Source organism: Cupressus sempervirens, chromosome 10 (genome assembly GCF_028749045.1).
Source record: "Cupressus sempervirens isolate cs-2001-9-10 chromosome 10, ASM2874904v1, whole genome shotgun sequence".
NCBI classification, from domain to species: Eukaryota; Viridiplantae; Streptophyta; class Pinopsida; order Cupressales; family Cupressaceae; genus Cupressus; species Cupressus sempervirens.
Genome location: NC_143127.1, coordinates 892,567,338 through 892,575,830, shown reverse-complemented (window position 1 = coordinate 892,575,830; position 8,493 = coordinate 892,567,338). Strand labels below are relative to the sequence as shown.

The window sequence follows — 8,493 nt, the reverse complement described above, 5'->3', positions numbered from 1 at the left end:
CAACATCAACAAATCCTTTGGGTTTCCATTTGGTAGATACCAAACTCTTGACCCTATCAATTGTAGACCTATAGAACAAGAACCTACCTACCAAACTCAAAGAAAGTCCTTGCAAAAAATTTTCAAACATAGAATTTAGGAGAATAATCTTTGAACCTACATCCCCATTAGTAATGGCTAGGAAATCCCCAGATGGGATCTCAAAGGAACACTAGCCCACCAATGCCCCCTTCCAATTCTTCTTCAAGATCTCCAAAGCTCCAAGCTTCTCCGAACACATGTTTAGGCCAAATTGGTTATGAAAATCCAAGTCATCCAACAACCCAAAATCCACTCTTGAAGTGAACTACAAGACACCAAAGGCTACATCCTAAGGGGCCCCATTAAAAATGGTCAGCCACAAGTTTGGAAAAAATATTTAGATTAGTGGGATTGTTTGGTCAAGGGATGGTTTCACCATTGACACAAAGCAAAGTTGCAGAACATTAAGTGTTTACTGGTTGCAATGTTGTATGAAATGACTTATTTAAGAGAATATAACATTTTCTTGTTACGATTATGAATATTATAAAAGATGGTCATTTTTGTCAAAGTCTTCAACGATTGTTGTAGTGATGTTAGTTATTGTTCTTGGCATCAATGGTTTCCAATCATCAATTGTAGGTTCTTCTTTTCTTAGTTTAATCAATACTTCACAAATATACTTTTGTTGAATGTCTTCCTTATCTTGTTTAAATAATTTATCTAAGATAACCATAATTCTGAATTTTTTCCACAATACCTTTGCTAGACTATTTCTCTTAATATTATAATATAGGATGCCATAATACACCTATCAATGGCCTTTTATTAAATTCAAGAAGATCTATAGAAAAAGATAAAATTTCACTCTGAGCGCTAGTGAATTAAGCAATGCAAATAAAAAATGATTCATTTTAATGAAGTTTGTTACAATAATATTAGTTAATCACAATATGAATTTTCCATCAAAACAAAAATGCCATATTTCTCACAATTTTAAGATTTAATTTTGCATGAAATGAAGGTTTTATAGAAATTTTTAAAAAACTAACTAGAGGCAAAATTCAAAAATAAAAATAAAAAATTTAATTATTTAATTTTTTTATATTTTCAATTATTTTTAGGTGTACATGTGAACATGAGAATACATAGTATATATACTTTATATTTTCATTATTTCCAAGATAGTAAACTTTAATTATATACATTATTATTTTATTTTCATACAAAAAAGTATAATCTCAAGAATGAAATTAAATAATGGTCCATCTCTAAATAATTTTCAACACAATTATAATATAAAGATTTTGAATTTTAACAAAATATAGTTTTTTTTTTTAAAACATTATTCTTATCAACTAGTTTTAAAATAAAGCATAAAAGTTTAAAGAAGATAAAACAATTTTATTTTGATTATTAAATTATAATTTGAAGTTTTGAGAGACCCATATAGATGTAAGAGGACATCCAATCTATCCCCCTCAAATAATACAATCCCCCAAATCAGAATGTATGGCCTCACCTTCTCAGACAACCTCTCGTATAACAATGCATGTATCACTGCATCCTGTCCAAATTCTACTCAAAGAAGGCCCGCTATAAGCTAATATGCATCCCAATGCACACAGAGTACACAAAACTTAGCAAGAGTTCTTCAAGGAAAAATTAAAATAAACACATATTCAATAGAAAGAAAGTTGGCTTGTAAAATTTCAATGATAGGTTGCTTTTTAGGAGGAGAATAGACACAAATGGTTTGTGCTTATAATTAATATTGTAAAGAAATGTTTGAAACATAAGTAGATATCAGTATTATCAGTATTCCTATTGTTCATTTTTTCAATTTAGTGAAAATATAATTTAAGGATTCCAAGCTTATTATATCATAGAATTTTGTAAAAATCCACAACACTCTACTTGATTGTTTGCAAGGGTGCAATGGAGAACTCTATGTCATGCTTCAAGTTGTTCACTGTTTAATTTTACTTTTTATTTTATTCTATATTTTTGTATATTAGATTCTTTTATCTTGGTAATTATTAGTACTAAGTACTATTGTGATATTTTAGGACCAAAGATATTTTTTACTTGATAATAAATGGGAGCTCAATAGGGTAAATATAATCACTTCAAATTTTATATCATAAATTTAAAATTATTGGGCAAGAGCCTATAGCACAACATAACTTTTGAGCCTCTCATGTGGGAGGTCTTGGGTTCAAATCTAATCAAGATTCATATATAATGATAATAAATTTTTATTTTTTTTAAATAACAACTAGTATAAATATCTTAAATAAATGTATCTAAAGAAATGCCGATAGATATTTATTATAAGCATGATTAAAATTTAATTTACTACATCTAAAAATATTTTTATTTTCATTCTTTTTTTTACACTTTCTTAATTTTTTTATATTTTGTCTCTTTTTTGCATGCACTTAAGTTCTTTTTAAAATGATTATATATGTCTCTTAATTTATAAAATTTTCAAATATTTTATGAACCATTTATTAAACTTTAAAAAAATAATACAGTATTTATAATAAATATTAAGATCTTATTTATAATAAATATTAAGATCTTGACATGTAGATGGTTGTCAAATTTAACCTAAAAAGTAAATGTTAACATTAACACACTCAGATCTTCCCACTCCACCCATTCTACCATTGTAGAATTCCTATCGGCATTAATTAGTACTTGCTTTTTAGATTTTATGCTTTAACTAGTGATTAGTGATTAAATTTTTAAGTTTCTACCACTTAAAATTAATATATTTTTTATCGAACTAATATGTTGCATAGAATGGATTGTAAAACTAATAATATTTAGGAGTTAGTTTTTATTAAGGTGAATATGATTCATTAATGTTTAATTATTTTTAATGTAAATGTGTTAGTTTAAATTTTTTTTTATTTTAATATTGTATTTTTTTATAATATAATATTTTTCATTCAATTAAAAATACTAAAAAGACACCTTTTGTATATTATAGAATAGTTTAAGAAATAATATTATATATTAATATTATAAAATATTAGTATTCTCATATTATTATTTATTTATTTATAATAGTATCAGATGACATATATGTGCAATAGAACATATATATTGATAATTATATTTATAAATAAAATTTAAATTATAATTATAATTAATATCATTATAGAAAACTTTAATTATCTAAGTTTTTATTAATTAAAATATTTTGTAAACTATAATAAATTTATAAAATTAAAACTATTTCATATAAAAACTAAAGGCAAGTACTAAGCCACTATGTGGCACATGTTCTTTTTATAACTCTAAAAAAAATTAAAATTTATACTTGGGGAAAATACAAGCCATTGTGTGACACTTGTTTAATCTTTAATCTTATGATAAATATTTTTTTTACCAAAATCAATTATTTTCCAATCAATTAAAATCAAACTATTATATATAATATTATATTTTAAATGTCTTATTATAATATAAATTATATCAAATAATATTTAATTGTAATTTAGATGTTTCAAATTAAATAAATAATAGTATATTTAATATTTAATATATTATTTTTTAAATATTATAATATTTTTTACATATATGCAATAGTTTGCATTATATAAAATATATATTATTTTCAATTAATAAAATTAATATAAAAGTGTAGAATTTATAACAAACACATAACTATAAAGCATATAAAATTAATGAAAAAATTATTATCACTACTAGTACTATTCTACATTACAATTTTATTATTTAAAAAACTATTATTTCTATTATAATTATTAAACTATAATATTGATATTTTTATTGTTAATATAATCATTGTTATTTCTATCCTACTCAAGGCACCGCTTGTTAATGTAGACATCTTTATCCACCCTTTTCTTACTTTGGTTTTCAAATACGTTGTCTACTCCTTATTCTCTACCACAATATGATAAATAAAGTTATTTTCTTTTCTTTTGTGTTGTTCTCTTTATCTCAATAATAACTTTTAAAATTTGATTCAAAATTTAAGCTAAAATTCAAAAATGAGATAAAAGCATACAAACAAATGTAAAATATGAACATTTCTAAAGGTAGGGTAACAATATCTTCTATCTATTTTTCCTTCATTGGTGCATATTTGTTTTAATTCTATGATGTATTCATATTATTCATTGTTAATTTATTATACTTCTATTTCATTCTATTTGTATTCATTAGAATTTTTTTTTTTGAAAAGCTTCTTATTAATCTAAATATCTTTACCATCTTCTCTCTTATCATTTTAGTTCATGTATCTTTATGTCCTCCCTTTATTTTCTAGACTTTTATGCTAACAATTAAGCTATATTTATTTCTTTTTCTTAATAAGAGACCATGAAATTTGATCTCGAAACATTAAAAAATAAAATTTTCAATTTCAATTATATAAAAAATCACACAATATATTGTTTAAGCAAAAATTCATTGAATGGAAAATAAAATTACAAGATATTATATGATAGCAAGACATTCCATCTATTTTCCCTTTATTAGCATTTTTTTCCGTTTAAACTCAGTAGTGCTCGATCTACTCACCCATTTTGCAGTCTTAGATTGGAGTTGATCAGCGGTGCCCACATATCCTGTGAGTCCGACATAAGGAATCAAATAACTCCCAAGCAAATAATTGAGAGTGTTAGCGTAAGGTTCAATTTGGTTTGGAATGCAAACTCTATGGCATTGGAAAATATTTCAGCACTCAAGTTCAGTTGAAGTCGAGGAGAGCCCTTCACAGTACCCTTTATAGCCCTGCACATTAATGATAACGAGACACAGGGACACATCTAAGGTCAATTTTCATATTTATAAAATGTTTTATTAAAAAACTTAAACAATTAAAAGAGCTCTCTCATTCTGATGATGGATCATAAAGTGTGATCGAAAATGTTGATGCAAAAATTGTTACACAATCTGCCCAGAAAATACAGCAAAGAATTCTAATGGATTGTGAAAAGCTAACGAATTTTAATGGATTGTGAAAATATCTGCAATTAAAAGAGCTTTTCAAAGCTAGAAGGCATATCATCAAGATTAGGTTTCACATTCGTTTGTATCAAAAAGTTGTCAGCATTTTCATGATAGAAACATATCATTGAAATTCAATGATGAATACTCACCTTAGGTGACCCACTTCCTAGTAAGCAAATTCAAGAACAATTTCTTGGGTGACTTTGTCGAGATTAGCTTTCTTGGCTCCTATGGGAGGAGGCCCTCCACTTATCAATTCAAGTGCCACTTTATCCAGACCATACACTGCAAGAGCCCCAAAGAGAAATAACTCAGCCTCGAAATACTCCAAATTTAGAGGAAATTCAACTAATTCAATCAAATTTACACAGTTGGCATTTGGTAAAAGATTAACGCTATGGGTGTTGCCACATTTTGTATACATGCGTACTAAAGCATTTTGCAAAAGATGGAAATGGCCAGTTTTATTCCATGAGTGATGTGACAATGTGCTTCTACTATTTGTTTTCTTCTATGGCTTCTGATCTTGTTTCGTCATTTTACTTCTATTAATTTTCAATCTATAAGAGGATTAGAGGAGCAGAAGAGGGCACAAGAAGAGTAATTCCTTCTCCACTATTACTTCTTATGCCCAGCTCTGCTTCATGTAAACTGTTGTAGTTCTAGATTCTCTTCATATTTTTTCTGTCACGGTATACTATAGATTGTTGTTTCTGTTATGGTGCTTGTTATTAAAATATTATTTGGATTTATGTATTGTTGTAGGTGATTATTTTATAGAAATAGTCGGTAGTGAGAGATGGATGTGTGGAGTGCAGGGGTTATTTATTACAACAAGTTGTGTGGTGTGCCACCATTAAGGGCTAGAATGTGTTTATAAATGAATTCTACAATATTGATCTTCTGAAATGATACGTGGTTGGAAAAATATTATATCACATTATCCAAAGGCTGGTGTTTGAATGCTTCTCTTTGACAAAATATCATAAAGATTGAATGTTTCTTTGCTTATCTTTTGATTTATTTGAAAGGCATTAATTTTTGTTTTAAAGCATTTTTGATAGGATTTATCTTGCCTATGGTTGGTATTAAGAAATTCAGGCATTAATTCTTGTTTTAAAGCATTGCTGATAGGATCTCTCTTGCTTTTGGTTGGTATTAAGAAATTCATTGTGTTGGTTGTAGGAATGGAGCAAGGTTGCACAAGTCATACTTTATTCTTCTGACCTTGAAAGAGGTTTATGTACAAATATTTGTAATAAAACCTTGTCAAATAATGCTATAAGCCATCCTAAGTCATGGTTAGCACTTGAACAAGTGCTTGGAATTTTATCTTTTGGTTCCCCAAAATAATACACCACAATGTCTACTATAAAATAGAGTGTTTGATGGTGTAAAATATTTTATTGGGTATTACTTCATTATGATTTGTCTATTGGTGGACTTTCCTAGGTGGTTAATTATTATGATTGGTTATAGAAATAGTTTTTCAAGGTCTAGTTCGGTTGTAGTTTAATTATGAATACTTCATTTTATAGATTTTGCATCCTAAAGTCTAAGTTCTTCATTTTATTGCAATTGGGAGGAAATAAGAATGGTGAAAGCGATGGCTAGATGGCATCTCCCTTGCAAAGGTGGTTTGTTGATCATGTAATTTTCTATTCATTGCAAAACAACAATGGTTGTGTGAAAACATGTGCACATCTCTTTGGCCATCCACACAAAAGGAAGAAGAATGATATATTCATTCAGAAGATTTAGAGTGCTTTATATCTACATTGTATTCCTCAACTCAATGTTTCCAAACATTACATTGCCAAATGTCACATGTAATAAATATAATCAAGAAAAACCTGATGTTGCAGATTTCTCCAACTAAGTTTGTGAGTATTTAGAAAGCACAAATTTGCATGTAAGTGAAGTTAGCATTCAACTCAAAAGCATACTGGGATGTCATATGGATCCTTTACCTACACTTAACTGAATAATGGATTGGCATATAGAGCATGATAAGGTTATTAAAGGCCTACGTGAGTTTTTGCAAATACAGAAAGATTATTCAGTTGAAAAAGAAGGTAACAATAGGTGTAATGAATCAGTTTACAAACTATTTATGGTTATTACAATATCTATGTATTATTATTCTTATATATTGACATATTTGTAAAACAAGGAACAAAATAAGAGGATGTCTCCATATTCAAAGGCATTGGATGATTGAATTTTTTTGAATTGTATTATTCTCTCAATTGTGTCTCTCTCATGTGTGAGTATAGATTATACATTCTTAATGTATCTAAAACCCAAAATGTATGAATGGTAATTCTAGGTCTTAAGACTTTTCATAAAATAGAATAGGTTTTGGAGTCGAATAGAACTCAATAGTCATCTAGATAGTAGGTTATATTGTGTTCTATTTGGAAGGATCAAAATATCTGAAGATAGTTTTATAAGTTAATTGAATTCATAGACATTTAGCAACATGAGTACCTAGGCATTTTTCAAGATTTACAATATATGCTCTTCTGTTGGGTACTACATCCATAAGTCCTACATTTAGAAAAAAAAAATCACACTAGTTCATCACCAAAACCCTATTATTCTGATTACAAATAGTTAAAATAAGCCCTTCTATTAAATTATATTGAAGGAGGAGGACTCTTCCTACCTAGAATAGTTTGATACATCTATCTTTGTGAAGGTTCTTTTCAATGGGGTAACTCAAGTAAAGCTAATGAGATCATGCAATCAAACCAGATATATCATTTTATTAGCTTGTACTCTACAAACTTGTGAGCATCCTTTGCTAAAATAGTAGTATGGTGGCCACAAGGCCCTCATAGAAGAGTAAATTGTATTAGGATAGAGAATTTCAATCCAAATTTAGTATTCCATGTAACTAAGCCTCCATAATAGTTTGTAAATCTCAAATGCAGTCAAGATACTAGCAATAGAGAATGACATGACATCGATTGTACATTATAACCTCCACTTAAAAGAGTGATATAACTTCCACTTAAAAGAGTAATATGTATGCAATAATCTATTCATCCTTGTTGCTTTGTTTATTTATTTTGTCCATGTCCCCCTTCCTTCTCTTCAATAGATACTACTACTATCATTTCAATTCTAGCCACTTTATATAGACATTTGTGAATTCATCCCTTTTCTTCTAACAACTTGCAAGGTTAGAAGTAAATTTATTTGGATTGGTATTTATTTTGAAGATAACCATCTAAAATTATTAAGTGTCTCCCATAGATAACTTAGTCAGTCGTCTTCAACAAGATCACTTTGTAATTATCATCAATACTACTCTCATTTTATAGTCTCTTATAGTCAATCCCTTTACCAGAAAAAGGCAACTTTTATACCATTATTTATTTTGTATAAATTTTCTAATCTTCAATAATAATAAAACACAAAACATCTAATATATAACAAGATACTTTTTATAAAAGCAATATTCTGTACAAAACA

General features: G+C 27.6%; 1 pseudogene; it reads right to left on the bottom strand.

Annotated features, from left to right (window-relative positions):
• Positions 1 to 211: 211 nt before the first annotated feature.
• On the bottom strand, positions 212 to 5,437 carry LOC149536862 (ferritin-like catalase Nec2; annotated as a pseudogene).
• Between the last annotated feature and the right edge of the window lie 3,056 nt (positions 5,438 to 8,493).